The 17,963-nt window shown below is 39.6% G+C and overlaps 1 protein-coding gene across 1 annotated transcript in view; it reads left to right on the forward strand.

Annotated features, from left to right (window-relative positions):
- Nucleotides 1-17,963, forward strand: part of LOC106094177 (glutamic acid-rich protein-like) — a 45,765-nt gene that overhangs the window by 26,726 nt on the left and 1,076 nt on the right. The window lies entirely within an intron of this gene.

A 17,963-nucleotide genomic window follows, 5' to 3' on the forward strand; every position in this document is an offset into this window, starting at 1 on the left:
CTAAGTATGGTTCAAATCGGTCCATAACCGTATATAGCTGTCATATAAACCGATCTTGGGTCTTGACTTCGTGAGCCTCTAGAGGGCGCAATTCTTATCCAATTTGAATGAATTCTGGCACGTAGTATTTTGATATGATATCCAACAACTGTGCTAAGTATGGTTCAAATCAGTCCATAACCTGATATAGCTGCCATATAAACCAATCTGGGGTCTTGACTTCTTGAGACTCTAGAGGGCGCAATTCTTATCCGATTGGAATGGAATTTCGCAAGACGTGTTTTGTTATGATACCCAACAACTGTGCCAAGTATGATTTAAATCGGTCCATAACCTGATATAGCTATCAAATAAACATATCTGAGGATTTGACTTCTTGAGCTTCTAGAGGTCTCAATTCCTATCCGATTTGGCTGAAATTTTGCATGACGTATTTTATTTTTACTTTCAACAACTGTTTCAAATAAGGTTCAAATCGGTTCATAACCTGATATAGCTGCCATATAAACCGATCTGGGATCTTGACTTCTTGACCCCTAGAGGTCGCAATTATTATCCGATATGCCCGAAATTTTGTACGACGGATCCTCTCATGACCATCAACAAACGTGTTTATAATGGTCTGTTTTTGCCTAAGAAGAGATGCCGGGAAAAGAACTCGACAAATGCGATCCATGGTGGATGGTATATAAGATTCGGCCCGGCCGAACTTAGCACGCTTTTACTTGTTTTTTCATGATCTTCGCCGCAAAAGGCTACAAAACTTAAACAAAGAAAACCGTGCTAAGTTCGGTTGGGCCGAATCTTATATTCCCTCCACCATGGATCGCATTTGTCGAGTTCTTTGCGCTGTACCTCTTTTTAGGTAAATAAAGAATAATGGATAAGAATTGTTATGGTATTGCAGCTATATTAAGTTAGAGTCCAATTTGGACCATAAATGAACTAAGTGTTGAACGCATTGTAGAAGTCATTTCTGTCAAATCGAATGAGAATTGCGGCCTCTAGTGGCTCAAGAAGGCAATATCTAAGATCGGTTTATATGGCAACTATAGCATGGACCGATTTAAACCATATTTAGCAAAATTGTTGGAAACAAAACAATTCATGCAAAATTTCAGTCAAATTTGATAAGAATTGTGTCCTCTAAGGCCTCAAGAATAAAAACTGGAGATCGGTTTATATGGCAGCTATATCAAAACGTGGACCAATATGGCCCATTTACAATCCCAACCAACCTACTCTGATAAAAAGTATTCATGCAAAACTTCAAGCTCCTAACTTGACTCTTTCGAAAGTGAGTGTGCTTTCGACAGGCCTACGGACGGACAGACATGGCTAGATCGAATTAAAATGTATGACGATCAAGAAAATATATACTTTATGGGGTCTTAGACGAATATTTCGAGGCATTACAAACAGAATGACGAAATTAGTATACCCCCATCCCTTAGTGAAGGGTAAAAAAAACAACAAAAGTTTGGCAGGACCGGGCTTAATACAGCTCATCGTGCCAAAGTTCGGCGAAATCGGATAACAAACGTTGCTTTTATGGGCGCAAAGACTTAAACCAAGAAATCGGTATATATGGCAGCCATATTCGAATATAGACCAATCTGAACCAAATTGATAATAAATGCGCCTATGAGCCTAAGACATTAAATCGAGAGATCGGTTTATATCGGCAGCTACATCCAAACATAGACCTATCAGGGCCCCATCGAACATGGATCTCAAAGAGCATAACACAGAGCACTGTGCCAAATTTTAGCGAATTTGGGTAATAAAAGCAGCTTTCATGGGTCCAGGAACTTAAATCGGGAGATCGGTATATATGGCAGCTATATTCAAATAAAGCCCGATATGGTCGATACTACACACGAATGTCGAGAGGACAGACACAACTCATTTTGCCAAATTTCCATGAAATGGGTAAATAAATGCGCCTTTTATGGGCCCAAAAACTTAAATCGGGAGATCGGTATATATGACAGCTATATTTTAATATAAATAGACCGATAAGAGCAGTTATGAACAATTATGTCGTGGGGCCTAACACAACTCATTGCACGAAGTTTCACCAAAATCTAGTAATAACCATAGGGTGGGGTATACAAATCTAGTCATTCCGTTTGTTACACATCGAAATATTCATCTAAGACCCCATAAAGCATATATAATCTTGATCGTCTCGACGATCTGAGTCGATATAGCCATGTCCATCCTTCCATCTGTCGAAATCACGATACAGGTCGAACGCGGAAAGCTAGCCGCTTGAAATTTTGCACTGATACTTAGTATTAATTTAGGTCGTTGGGGACTGCAAATTGGCTATATCGGCTCAGATTTAGATATAGCTCCCATCAGGGACGTAGCCAGGATTGTATATTTTAAATTCTCAAAATCGAAAATTGCAAAAATGTTTCTGTTACTGTGAAATTGGCAAATATACCTCAAATTTTTTTTGAAAATTGTCTTCGCTACTAGTTGCAGCAATTGGCTCATCGGCGGTGACATGTGGTTAAAGTCCTAGGTGAATTTTGTACGGCTTGCCAATACACTATTTTCAGGCCGATCCTAATCTTTCAAAGCCTTCAAAATGTGATTGTTTTTGCGATAGTTAGGTTTTGGGGCCATAAAAGGCCCATTTATTGTCCGAAGTCACTGAAATTTGGGACGGTGAGTTATGTTAGGCCATTTGACATCCTTCTTCAATTTGGCTCCGATCGGTCCAGATCTGAAATTTGCGACAGTGAGTTGTGTTAGCCCCTTCGACATACTCTTTCAATTTGGCTCAGATAAGTCCATATTTATTATATACCCTCCACCATGGATCGCATTTGTCGAGTTCTTTTCCCGGCATCTCTTTTTAGGCAAAACAAGTAAAAGCGTGCTAAGTTCGGCCGGGCCGAATCTTATATACCCTCCACCCTCTATCGCATTTGTCGAGTTCTTTTCCCGGCATCTCTTCTTAGGCAAAAAAAAGGATATAAGAAAAGATTTTCTCTGCTATTAGAGCGATATTAAGATATGGTCCGGTTTGGACCGCAATTAAATTATATTTATGTTGGAGACTTGTGTTAAATGTCAGCCAATTCGAATAAGAATTGCGCTCTTTGTGGGCTCAAGAAGTAAAATGGAGAGATCGATTTATATTGGAGCTGTATCGGGCTATAGACCGATTCAGACCATAATAAACACGTATGTTAATGGTCATGAGAGAATCCGTCGTACAAAATTTCAGGCAAATCGGATAAGTATTGCGCACTCTAGAGGCTCAAGAAGTCAAGATCCAAGATCGGTTTATATGGCAGCTATATCAGGTTATGAACCGATTTGAACTGTACTTGGCACAGTTGTTTGATATCATAACAAAACACGTCGTGCAAAATTTCATTCCAATCGGATAAGTATTGCGCACTCTAGAGGCTCAAGAAATCAAGATCCAAGATCGGTTTATATCGCAGCTATATCAAAACATGGACCGATATGGCCCATTTACAATACCAACCGACCTACACTAATAAGAAGTATTTGTGCAAAATTTCAAGCGGCTAGATTTACTCCTTCGGAAGTTAGGGTGCTTTCGACAGACAGACGGACGGACAGACGGACGGACATGGCTAGATCGACATAAAATGTCGCGACGATCAAGAATATATATACTTTATGGGGTCTCAGACGAATATTTCGCGTAGTTACAAACAGAATGACGAAATTAGTATACCCCCCATCTTATGGTGGAGGGTATAAAAACATACTGTGGGGTTCCAGAATAACAACTACAAAAGTAAGACATCTATACAAGGCATTCAAATCATTCCAAATGTGAAATATATTCAGGCAATGAACCAACATACTGGCCAACAAATAGAGAACTTATACCCGACCTTATAGATTTTTTCATATTGGAAAATATTTCAAAAAACCATATACAATTTCAAAATTCAACATCATTATCATCATCTGATCATTCTCCAATAATAATGGCCGTCAGTGACACAATAATTGAAATTACAAAACCCTTATTTCTATTCAGCAAAAAAACAAATTGGCATTTCTTTAAACACATTCTCAGCGAAAAATTAAAATTAAACATGTCTCTGAAAACGTCTTATTAAATTTAAGAAAACTTAGAAGCTGTTATTGAAGCTGTTCAATGCTCAGCTTGGGAGAGCACACTCGAACTAAATAATTTTGCATGTAGCAATTTTCCAAAAAATATTTGAGATTTATTGTCTGAAAAACGAAAGGCTAGAAAAAGATGACACAAACAAAGAACACCACAAAATAAAAGATCATTAAACAGACTTGTCACGGAACTAAAAAGTGTTACAAATGAAATTAGAAATAAAACAATGTCGTCCAATCAACAAAACTTAGCAGCCACCAAAGAAACAAACTACAGCTTGTGGCAAGCTACAAAATACCTTCAAGAGTGCAAGCCTCAAATACCTCCAATTAAAAACTGTCATGGCAACTGGACACTAAGGAAAAGGGGCAAACTTCTCACATATCAATGAGAGCAGCGGGTTCAAGTTTTAAGTTCAATGATAAGGGGCCACCTTTTTATAGCCTAGTCCGAAAGGCGTGCCGCAGTGCGACACCTCTTTGGAGAGAAGTTTTACATGGCATAGTATCTCACAAATGTTGCCAGCATTAGCCCGTACTTAGCCCTGAAAAAATATCAGCATCGTGCACTACTCTCAAATTTCTTTAATTTGAGCCCCAATTGCCATTGGCTTAGGGGGAGTTTATGGGTTGGCACGACCACCAAACATTTGGCCTCAAAGCGATATAAAGATAAATTCGTTTTCTATTACCAAATAACTATTATCTATCGCCATAGTAGGCAATCATGAATGGTTTGAAGGGAGTTTAGAGGCGGAAGTAATATCACATTTATTAATTTTTATACCCTCCACCATAAGATGGGGGGTATACTAATTTCGTCATTCTGTTTATAACTACACGAAATTTTCGTCTGAGACCCCATAAAGTATATATATTCTTGATCGTCGTGACATTTTATGTCGATCTAGCCATGTCCGTCCGTCTGTCCGTCCGTCCGTCCGTCCGTCCGTCTGTCTGTCGAAAGCACGCTAACTTCCGAAGGAGTAAAGCTAGCCGCTTGAAATTTTGCACAAATACTTCTTATTAGTGTAGGTCGGTTAGTATTGTAAATGGGCCATATCGGTCCAAGTTTTGATATAGCTGCCATATAAACCGATCTGGGGTCTTGACTTCTTGAGCCTCTAGAGTGCGAAATTCTTATCCGATTGGAATGGAATTTCGCACGACGTGTTTTGTTATGATATCCAACAACTGTGCCAAGTATGGTTCAAATCGGTCCATAACCTGATATAGCTGCCATATAAACCGTTCTTGGGCCTTGACTTCTTGAGCCTCTAGAGGGCACAATTCTTATCCGATTTGAATGAATTTTTGCACGAAGTATTTCGTTATGATATCCAACAACTGTGGTAAGTTTAGTTTAAATCGGTCCATAACCTGATATAGCTGTCATATAAACAGATCTGGGGATTTGACTTCTTGAGCTTCCAAAGGGCGCAATTCCTATCCGATTTGGCTGAAATTTTGCATTACGTATTTTATTTTTACTTTCAACAACTGTATCAAATAAGTTTCAAATCAGTTCATAACCTGATATAGTTGCCATAAAAACCGATCTGGGATCTTGACTTCTTGACCCCTAGAGGTCGCAATTATTATCCGATATGCCTGAAATTTTGTACGACCGATCCTCTCATGACCATCAACAAACGTGTTTATTTTGTTCTGAATCGGTCTATAACCCGATACAGATCCCATATAAATCGTTCTCTCTATTTTACTTCGTGAGCCCCAATGGGCGCAATTCTTATACGAATTGGCTGAAATTTTACACAGGTCTCCAACATATAATTTAATTGTGGTCCGAACCGCACCATATCTTGATATCGTTTTAATAGCAGAGCAAATCTTTTCTTATATCCTTTTTTTGTCTAAGAAGAGATGCCGGGAAAAGAACTCGACATATGCGATCCATGGTGGTGGGTATATAAGATTCGGCCCGGCCGAACTTAGCACGCTTTTACTTGTTATTTCTGTCCTATTCTATCCTGATCGGCCTTCATATATAATTTCATATTACTCATATAAAGGGTGATTTTTTTGAGGTTAGGATTTTCATGCATTAGTATTTGACAGATCACGTGGGATTTCAGACATGGTGTCAAAGAGAAAGATGCTCAGTATGCTTTGACATTTCATCATGAATAGACTTACTAACGAGCAACGCTTGCAAATCATTGAATTTTATTACCAAAATCAGTGTTCGGTTCGAAATGTGTTCATTCACCGTAACGTTGCGTCCAACAGCATCTTTGAAAAAATACGGTCCAATGATTCCACCAGCGTACAAACCACACCAAACAGTGCATTTTTCGGGATGCATGGGCAGTTCTTGAACGGCTTCTGGTTGCTCTTCACTCCAAATGCGGCAATTTTGCTTATTTACGTAGCCATTCAACCAGAAATGAGCCTCATCGATTTAAAGTTTTGGGGCCATAAAAAGCGCATTTATTGTCCGATGTCGCCGAAATTTGGGACAGTGAGTTGTGTTGGGCTCTTCGATGTTGGTCTTTAATTTGGCTCAGATCGAACCAGATTTGGATATAGCTGGCATATAGACCGATCTCTTGGTTGAACAATGACTTGTACTTATAAGCATTTGGTCTAAATCGTTTGATATGTCTATATAGCTGCTATGGGGCATAAGGTATGTATTTTTCACTGGATTTTGACGAAAGGTTGTTCACATATATACCCGAGGTGGTGGGTATCCAAAGTTCGGCCCGGCCGAACTAAACGCCTTTTTACTTGTTTTTTTTTTTTTTTTTTTTTGTAGGATAGGTGGAGGGGCATTGCCCTCTGAGACGTCCTATAATTTGAGTACAATACATGACAGTTCATCCTACATGACAGTTTGGTGTTGCATTTATTGGGAGTAGAGGGTCGCCCAGCCCCCACCCTAAGAACCAAACGACAAATTATTTGAGTCTTTTATTGTCGCGATCTGCTATTCTGCGGAACGGTAGGACGTGACCCAGATACTTGAAAAACCAATATTAGATTCGAAATACTGTCATAGACCCTTCTTTTAATTGGTATATTATCCCGGTCGAACTAAACGTCCTATTGAAGGGTATTTAGTGGGTGGGCTGGTCCCAGACTCTGTCCTAATTGTGCATCCCAGATTCGTAGTCAAGTCCCTAAGACCTTTCATTCGATACCCATTTTGTGACGTTGGATATTTATGCCCGTTTTGGTTTTTATACCCACCACCGAAGGATGGGGGTATATTCATTTTGTCATTCCGTTTGCAACACATCGAAATATCCATTTCCGACCCTATAAAGTATATATATTCTTGATCAGCGTAAAAATCTAAGACGATCTAGACATGTCCGTCCGTCTGTCCGTCTGTCTGTTGAAATCACGCTACAGTCTTTAAAAATAGAGATATTGAGCTGAAATTTTGCACAGATTCTTTTTTTGTCCATAAGCAGGTTAAGTTCGAAGATGGGCTATATCGGACTATATCTTGATATAGCCCCCATATAGACCGATCCGCCGATTTTGGGTCTTAGGCCCATAAAAGCCACATTTATTATCCGATTTTGCTGAAATTTGGGACAGTGAGTTGTGCTAGGGCCTTCGACATCATTCGTCAATTTGGCTCAGATCGGTTCAGATTTGGATATAGCTGCCATATAGACCGATCCTCCGATTTAGGGTCTAAGGCCCATAAAAGCCACATTTATTATTCGATTTCGCTGAAATTTGGGACAGTGAGTTGTGTTAGGCCCTTCAACATCCTTCGTTAAATTGGCCCAGATCGGTTCAGATTTGGATATAGCTGCCATATAGACCGATCCTCCGGTTTAGGGTCTTAGGCCCACAAAAGCCACATTTATTATCCGATTTTGATGAAATTTGGGACAGTGAGTTGTGTTAGGCCCTTCGACATATTTCTTCAATTTGGTCCATATCGGTTCAGATTTGGATATAGCTGCCATATGGACCGATTTCTTGATTTATGGTTTTGGGCCCATAAAATTCTCATTTATTATCCGATGTCGCCGAAATTTGGGACAGTGTGTTAAGTTAAGCCCCTTGACATACTTCTGCAATATCGCACAGATCGGTCAAGATTTGGATATAGCTGCCATATAGACCGATATGTAGGTTTTAGGTTTTGGGGCCATAAAAGACGCATTTATTGTCTGATGTCGCTGAAATTTGAGACAGTGGGTTTGGCTAGGCTCTTCGACGTCCTTCTTCAATTTTGCCCAGATCGGTCCAGATTTGAATATAGCTGCCATATAGACCGATCTTTCGATTTTAGGTTTTGGGCCCATAAAAGAGGCATTTATTGTCCGATTTCGCCAAAATTTAGGACAGTGCTTTGTGTTAGGCTCTTCGACATTTTTATGCAACTTGGCCCAAATCGGTCCAGATTTGGATATAGCTGCCATGTAGACCGATATCTCGATTTAAAGTCTTGGCCCCATAAAAGGCGCATTTATAATCCGATTTCACTGAAATTTGACACAGTGACTTATATTAGGCTTTTCGACATCCGTGTCGTATATAGTTCAGATCGGTTTATTTTTAGATATAGCTAGTGTACTTATTAGTATTTGGTCCAAATCGGAACATATTACATATGACATAAGGTATGAAATTTTCACCGAATTTTGATGAACGGTGGTTTACATATATATTCGAGGTGGTGGGTATCCAAAGTTCGGCCCGGCCGAACTTAACGCCTTTTTACTTGTTTTTTTTTTTGGATTGGGGAGGCTCCTTAGACACCTTGGACAAAATTCTTATAACAGATGTGTTCTCAGCTTTCAAATATATTTCGTTTGATACCCATATTGTCCCAATCGGTAAATTTCTCCTGCTGGGGGGTTTTGGGTGGTGGGGTGGGTCCTCAGACACCAAAAAATAATTTTTTGTCTCAGATTTGTATTCTACTTTTAAAAACCTTTTGTTTGATACCCATATTACTCAAAGCGGTTAAAGTGTCCTGTTGGGTGGTGTTTTTGGGGGTAGGGGCCCCCCGACACTTAGGGCTTCCCCCCAGATTATTTGATACCAGAAAGTTTGTGGGGAGAGGCGGCTTCCCAAACACTTGGTCCCATATTTGGATATCAGATTAGAATTCTACACTCAAATACATTTTATTTAAGACCCATATACCCATGTTCAGTAAATTAGTCCTGTTTGGGGGGTGTTTTGGGGAAGTGGTGGACGCCCAGAAACGTGGTTCCACATTTGGATATTAGATACGTATTCTACTCGCAAACACCTTTCATTTGAGTCCCATATTGCCATGGTCGGTAAATATGTCCGATTTTAGGGTGTTTTGGGAGTTGGGGTGGTCCCCCTAACACCTGTTCAGACAATTGGATATTGGATTCGTTTTCTTATCCTTAATACCACTCATTTGAGTCCCATATTGCCGTGATATTTTTGGTAGGTTTTAGGGTGGGGTGGGCCCCCTTAGTTACCCCATCCGAAATTTAGATACAAAATTGTTATACACTCCACCATAGGATGGGGAGGGTAAAATATATTTGTACAACGGATCCTCTCATGACCATCAACATACGTGTTCCTTATCATCTGAATTGGTCTATAGCCTGATACAGCTCCCATATAAATCGATCTCTCTATTTTACTTACTGAGCCCCCAAAGGGCGCAATTCTTATTCGAATTGGCTGACATTTTACACAGGTCTCCAACATATAATTTAATTGTGGTCCAAACCGGACCATATCTTTATATCGCTCTAATAGCACTGCAAATCTTTTCTTATATCGTTTTTACCTAAGAAGAGATGCCGGGAAAAGAACTCCACAAATGCGATCCATGGTGGAGGGTATATAAGATTCGGCCGAACTTAGCACGCTTTTACTTGTTATGTATAAGATATACCAGAGGTATTCCAATCCCTACCCACACTTCAATCATAGCTACATTCGCAGAAGCACCGCATTGCTATGTACCGTAGATACTGCAAAAGAAGCTACTGCAAACCTTCAATCCACTTTGTTAGAAATACATGCATGGATTAGCAAATGGAGAATGCATCTGAATGAAAATAAATCATTTCACATGATATTCACAAACCAACACATATCACCAACTCCGATATATTTAAACAATATAAAAATGCCATATGCAAACACAGCCAAATACCTACGAATGACCCTTGATACCAAAATCAGGTGGAAGGGACATGTAAAAAAGAACAAGTAAAAGCGTGCTAAGTTCGGACGGGCCGAATCTTATATAGCCTCCACCATAGATCGCATTTGTCGAGCTCTTGCCATGTTATTTATTTTTAGGCAAACAAAGGATAAAAGAAAAGAATTGCTATGTTATTGGAACAATATCAAGTTATGGTTCATTTCGGACCATAATTGCACTGAATATTGGAGACCATAGTACAAGTCATTGTGTAAAATTTCAGCCAAATCTGGTAAGAATTGCGCACTTTCGGGGCTGGAGAAGTAAAATAGGGAGATCGGTTTATAGAGGAGCTGCATTAGGCTATAAACCGATTCATGCCATTTTCGACACACATGTAAAAGGTCATAAGAGAAGCCGTTGTACAAAATTTCAACCATATTCAGCGCAGCTGTTGGAAGTCATAATAAAACATCTCATTCAAAATGTCAGCCAAATCAGATAAGGATTGTGCCCTCTAGCGGCTCAAGAGGTCAAGATCCCAGATCGGTTAATATGGCAGCTATATCAAAACGTGGACCGATATAGCCCATTTACAATCCCAACCGATCTACACTAATAAGAAGTACTTGTGCAAAATTTCAAGCGGTTAGCTTTACTCCTTCGAAGGTTAGCGTGCTTTCGACAGACAGACGAACTGTCCGTCCGTGCGGCTAGTTCGACTTAAAATGTCATGACGATCGAGAATATATATACTTTATCGGGTCTTAGACGAATATTTCGAGGAGTTACAAACAGAATGAAGAAATTAGAAATCCCCATCCAATGGTGGGGGTATAACAACCAAGAAATAAAATTGAAATTTAGCGAATTGTAAACAATAAAAAACAAACAGCTGATATACAACCAAATGATCAAACCCATATGGGCGTATGGAATTCAGCTTTGGGGCTGTGCTGAGAAGACCGATGTAGAAAAAATGCAAAAAACGCAAAATAAAATCCTGCGCACGATTGTCAATGCACCGTGGTATATTACAAATGTCGATCTTTACAGAGACTGAAAGTGAAAACAATAGTGGATGAGATCTCCTCCGCCGCACAGAGACACGCCAATAAACTGAGGATACACGTGAACTCTGATCTAAACAACATATTCGAAAATTGTACACCTGCTAGAAGGCTTTAAAAGACAACTCCTATGGATGTAGTCCCCTAAAACACACATAATTATAAAAGAGTGCAATTTCTAATTGCGTCTCAACAATTATAAAATGCCAGCTATTAAGTAGCAGTTAAGTTTTGTAAATTATTAACTTAAAACAAGTAAAAGCGTGCTAAGTTCGGCCGAGCCGAATCTTATATACCCTCCACCATGGATCGCATTTGTCGAGTTGTTTTTCCGGCATCTCTTCTTAGGCTAAAAAGGATATAAGAAAAGAGTAGCTCTGCTATTAAAACAATATAAAGATATGGTCCGGTTCGGACCACAATTAAATTATATGTTGGAGACCTGTGTAAAATTTCAGCCAATTCGAATAAGAATTGCGCCCATTGGGGCTCACGAAGTAAAATAGAGAGAACGATTTATATGGGATCTGTATCGGGCTATAGACCGATTCAGAACATAATAAACACGTTTGTTGATGGTCATGAGAGGATCCGTCGTACAAAATTTCAGGCATATCGGATAATAATTGCGACCACTAGGGGTCAAGAAGTCAAGATCCCAGATCGGTTTATATGGCAGCTATATCAGGTTATGAACCGATTTGAACCTTATTTGAGACAGTTGTTGAAAGTAAAAATAAAATACGTAATGCAAAATTTCAACCAAATCGGATAGGAATTGCGCCCTCTAGAAGCTCAAGAAGCCAAGGTCCAAGATCGGCTTATATGGCAGCTATATCAGGTTATGAACCGATTTCAACCATACTTGGCACAGTTGTTGGATATCATGACGAAATACTTCGTGCCAAAATTCATTTAAATTGGATAAGAATTGCGCCCTCTAGAGGCTCAAGAAGTCAAGACCCAAGATCGCTTTATATGGCAGCTATATCAGGTTATAGACCGATTTGAACCATACTTGGCACAGTTGTTGGATATAATAACGAAACACGTCGTGCAAAATTTCATTCCAATCGGATAAGAATTGCGCCCTCTAGAGGCTCAAGAATTCAAGATCCAAGTTCCAAGATCGGTTTATATGACAGCTATATAAAGTAATAGACCGATTTGAACCATACTTGACACAGTTGTTGGATATCATAAGAAAACACGTCGTGCAAAATTTCATTCCAATCGGATAAGAATTGCGCACTCTAGAGGCTCAAGAAGTCAAGACCCAAGATCGGTTTATATGGCAGCTATATCAGGTTATGGACCGATTTGAACCATACTTGGCACAGTTTTTGGATATCATACCAAAACACGTCGTGCAAAATTTCATTTCAATCGGATAAGAATTGCGCACTCTAGAGGCTCAAGAAGTCAAGACCCAAGATCGGTTTATATGGCAGCTATATCAGGTTATGGACCGATTTGAACCATTTACAATACTAACCGACCTACACTAATAAGAAGTATTTGTGCAAAATTTCAACCGGCTAGCTTTACTCCTTCGGATGTTAGCGTGCTTTCGACAGACAGACGGACGGACGGACAGACAGACGGACATTGCTAGATCGACATAAAATGTCGCGACGATCAAGAATATATATACTTTATGGGGTCTCAGACGAATATTTCGAGTAGTTACAAACAGAATGACGAAATTAGTATACCCTCCATCCTATGGTGGAGTGTATAACAAGTAAAAAGGCGTTAAGTTCGGCCGGGCCGAACTTTGGATACCCACCACCTCGGGTATATATGTAAACCACCTTTCATCAAAATCCAGTGAAAATTGCATATCTTATGTCACATAGCAGTTATATCGAAATATGATCCAATTTGAACCAAATGCTGATAAGTAAAAGTCATTGTTTAATTGTGTATAACAAAATATTGGTCGTTTTAGTAGTTATATCTAACAAGTAAAAGCGTGCTAAGTTCGGCCGGGCCGAATCTTATATACCCTCCACCATGGATCGCATTTGTCGAGTTGCTTTCCCGGCATCTGTTTTTAGGCTAAAAAGGTTATAAGAAAAGAGTTGCTCTGGTATTAAAACGATATCAAGATATGGTCCGGTTCGGACCACAATTAAATTATATGTTGGAGACCTGTGTAAAATTTCAGCCAATTTGTATAAGAATTGCGCCCATTGGGGCTCACGAAGTAAAATAGAGAGAACGATTTATATGGGATCTGAATCGGGCTATAGACCATAATAAACACGTTTGTTGTTGGTCATGAGAGGATCCGTCGTACAAAATTTCAGGCATATCGGATAATAATTGCGACCTCTAGGGGTCAAGATTGCAGATCGGTTTATATGGCAGCTATATTAGGTTATGAACCGATTTGAACCTTATTTGACACAGTTGTTGAAAGTAAAAATAAAATGTGTCATGCTAAATTTCAGCCAAATCGGATAGGAATTGCGTCCTCTAGAAGCTCAAGAAGTCAAATCACCAGATCTGTTTATATGACAGCTATATCAGGTTACGGACCGATTTCATCCATACTTGGCACAGTTGTTAGATATCATGACGAAATACTTTGTGCAAAAATTCATTCAAATCGGATAAGAATTGTGCCCTCTAGAGGCTCAAGAAGTCAAGACCCAAGATCGGTTTATATGGCAGCTATATCAGGTTATGAACCGATTTGAACCATACTTGGCACAGTTGATGGATATCATAACAAAACACGTCGTGCAAAATATCATTTCAGTCGGATAAGAATTGCGCACTCTAAAGGCTCAAGAACTCAAGACCCCAGATCGGTTTATATGGCAGCTATATCAGGTTATAAACCGATTTGAACCATACTTGGCACAGTTGATGGATATCGTAACAAAACACGTCGTGCAAAATTTCATTCTGATCGGATAAGAATTGCGCACGCTAGAGGCTCAAGAAGTCAAGACCCAAGATCGGTTTATATGGCAGCTATATCAGGTTATGGACCGATTTGAGCTATACATGTCACAGTAGTGGATATCATAGCAAAACACGTCGTGCAAAATTTCATTCCAATCGGATAAGAATTGCGCACTCTAGAGGCTGAAGAAGTCAAGACCCAAGATCGGTTTATATGGCAGCTATATCAAAACATGGACCGATATGGCCCATTTACAATACCAACCGACCTACACTAATAAGAAGTATTTGTGCAAAATTTCAAGCGGCTAGCTTTACTCCTTCGGAAGTTAGCGTGCTTTCGACAGAAAGACGGATGGACGGATGGACGGACGTACGGACAGACGGACGGACATGGCTAGAACCACATAAAATTTCACGACGATCGAGAATATATATACTTTATGGGGTCTCAGACGAAAATTTCGAGTAGTTACAAACAGAATGACGAAATTAGTGTACCCCCCATCTTATGGTGGAGGGTATAAAAATAAACAGATCTGAACTATATACGACATGGTACCAAAACCTAAAACCGAGAGATCGGTCTATATGACAGCTATATCCATATCTGTACCGATCTGAGCCAAATTGAGGGGGATGTCGAAGGGGCTAAGGCAACTCAAATTTCCCCAAATTTCCGCAAAATCGGATAATAAAAGTGGCTTTTATGGGCCTAAGACCCTAAATTGGAGGATCGGTCTATATGACAGCTATATCCAAATCTGAACCGATCTGAGGCATGTTGGCGGAGGATATCGAAGGGTCTCAGACAACTCACTGCCCCAAATTTCAGCAAAATGGGATAATAAATGTGGCTTTTATGGCCCTAAGACCCTAAATCGGAGGATCGGTCTATATGGCAGCTATATCCAAATCTGAACCAATCTTACCATATTAATGAAGTATATCGAAGGGCTTAAGGCAACGCACTGTCCCAAATTTCAGCGAAATCGGATAATAAATGCAGCTTTTATGGGCGTGTTACCCTAAATCGGAGGATCGGTCTATATGACAGCTATATCCAAATCTGGACCGATCTAAGCCAAATTGACGAAGGGCGTTGAAGGGCCTAAGGCAACTCACTGTCTTAAATTTCAGCTAAATTAGATAATAAATGTAGCTTTTATGGATCTATGACCCTAAATCGGAGGATTGGTCTATATGGCAGCTATATCCAAATCTGGACCGATCTGGGCCAAATTGACGAATGATGTCGAAGGCCCCAACACAACTCACTGTCCCAAATTTCAGCAAAATCGGATAATATATGTGGTTTTTATGGGCATAAGACCCTAAATCGGAGGATCGGTCTATATGGCAGCTATATCCAAATCTGGACCGATCTGTGCGATATTGCAGAAGTAGTGGCTTAACTTAACTCACTGTTCCAAATTTCGGCGACATCGGACAATGAATGAGCATTTTATGGGCCCAAAACCATAAATCAAGAAATCGTTCTATATGGCAGCTATATTCAAATCAGAACCGATCTGAACCAAATTGAAGAAATATGTCAAAGGGCCTAACACAACTCACTGTCCCAAATTTCTGCCAAATCGGATAATGAATGTGGCTTTTATGCGCCTTACATCATAAATCGGAGTTAATAAATGTGGCTTTTATGGGCCTTAGACCACAAATCGGAGGATCGGTCTATATGGCAGCTATATCCAAATCTGGACCGATCTGAGCCAAATTGACGAAGGATGTCGAAGGGCCTAACACAACTCACTGCCCCAAATTTCAACAAAATCGGATAATAAATGTGGCTTTTATGGGCCTTAGACCCTAAATCGGCGGATCGATCTATATGGGGGCTATATCAAGATATAGTCCGATATAGCCCATCTTCGAACTTAACCTGCTTATGGACAAGAAAAGAATCTGTGCAAAATTTCAGCTCAACATCTCTACTTTTAAAGACTGTAGCGTGATTTCAACAGACAGACGGACAGACGGACGGACATGTCTAGATCGTCTTAGATTTTTACTCTGATCAAGAATATATATACTTTATAGGGTCGGAAATGGATATTTCGATGTGTTGCAAACGGAATGACAAAATGAATATACCCCCATCCTTCGGTGGTGGGTATAATTACGTTCTGAATCGGTCTATAACCTGATATAGCTTCCATATAAACCTATTTCCCGTTTTGACTTTTTGAGCCTCTGGAAGCAGCAATTTTTGTCGATTTGGCTGAAATTTTGCATGTAGTGTTCTGTTATGACTTCCAACAACTTTGGTAAGTAAGGTTGAATAGGTTCATAACCTGATATAGCTGCCATATAAACCGATCCCCCAATTTGACTTCTTGAGCCCTTACAAGACGCAATTTTTTTCAGATTTGGCTGAAATTTTGCATGCGGTGTTCTGTTTGACTTCGAATATGGAGCAAATCAGTCTATAACCTGATATAGCTTCCATGTATACCGGTCTCTCGATCATCCTTGTTCGGTTCCTAGAAGCTTTAATTTTTGCTAGTTTGATAGAAATTTGGTATGTAGAATCAAATTATGCCCATCAACTAAATTTATTTTGAATACATTTTTAGCAGAATCCATGGTGGTGGGTTCCCAAGATTCGGCCAGGCCGAACTTAGCACGCTTTTACTTGCTTTATATACAACTACCTGGCAAAGTGCGCTTCGCTACACACCAAAATGTCTTTTTGAAAATTGATTTTTCTTTGAGCATTTTGGAGGTGGCGATCACTTTATTCAGTGCTATGAGCCCATTTTAGATCCACACTAATTTATTTCTTTATTGTATTGGTTATCTACAATACTTTCAAATCGTATTACCACATGGGATTCAACATTTTCAAAGATCCGCAGATCCTTCTTGTGTCAAACCAAATTTGAGGGCAAAATTGTACTATACCACAAAAACTTTTCAATGGTGTCGAATCTGTTCCGAACGGCCATTATATGTTTTGTTATGCCCATCACCATAAGAAAGGGGGCAAATTCATTTAGTCATTCCGTTTGCAACACATCGAAACATACATTTCCGACCTTAAAAGAATATATATTTTGGATCGTCGTGGACCGATCTGCCGACTATGATTCTGAAAACCATAAAAGCTGCAATTATTAGCCGAATTCGCTGAAATTTTAAACATTCGGTTGTTTAAGCCTCCCGACATCCAATCCAAATATGGTTCAATTGGACCATTTTTCTGATGGTCTCGCCAAGATTCGAACCCAGGCGTTCAGTGTCAACGGCGGACATGCTAACCTCTGCGCTAAGGTGGCCTCCATAAAAGCTTTATTTTTTACCGGATTCCGCTGAAATTTAGAACAGTGAGCTATTTTAAGCCTCCCGAAAACCGATCCAAATATGGTTCAGGGTCCGAAACTCTTACAAGCTTCATTTAAAGGGCAATTTTTTAGCTACTATCTTTTTGGAAACACTTGTGTAAACAGGTCAGGCACGTTTCGTGTTTTGTTTCACTGTCAAAACTTTTTCAGTTTGGTCTATAATTCAACCATGAATCGGCTTACAAACGAACAACGCTTGCAAATGATTGAATTTAATTATCAAATGCCTGCTCTGTTAAGTTCATTGCGTTATTCTTCCATTTTATGGTCAGAGCTTATTTTTGGTTCAATGGGTACGAAAATAAGCAGAATTGTCAATTTTGGAGTGAAGATCAGCCATAAGCATTG

Source organism: Stomoxys calcitrans, chromosome 1, assembly GCF_963082655.1.
Source record: "Stomoxys calcitrans chromosome 1, idStoCalc2.1, whole genome shotgun sequence".
Lineage (NCBI taxonomy): Eukaryota > Metazoa > Arthropoda > Insecta > Diptera > Muscidae > Stomoxys > Stomoxys calcitrans.